Raw genomic sequence first — 247 nt, forward strand, 5'->3', positions numbered from 1 at the left:
TATATGTTTTAAATTTCAAACATAACAAAGCAGAGAATCAATCAGAGGCAAATCACAAAGCTTCAAGTTTTTGACATGATCAAATTTTTTTAACCAAAACATTACCTTTATTTATTGTCACATGATTGTATATGAAATATAATATTTATGAATATCTCTGATATCTCTCCTGTTTTGGTTGGTGAACATTGTTGGTCTGAGCCGTTCCAGAGCTGATAGGCTCCATGTACGGCAGCTTCCAACCACA

This window comes from Poecilia reticulata, linkage group LG13 (genome assembly GCF_000633615.1).
Source record: "Poecilia reticulata strain Guanapo linkage group LG13, Guppy_female_1.0+MT, whole genome shotgun sequence".
NCBI classification, from domain to species: Eukaryota; Metazoa; Chordata; class Actinopteri; order Cyprinodontiformes; family Poeciliidae; genus Poecilia; species Poecilia reticulata.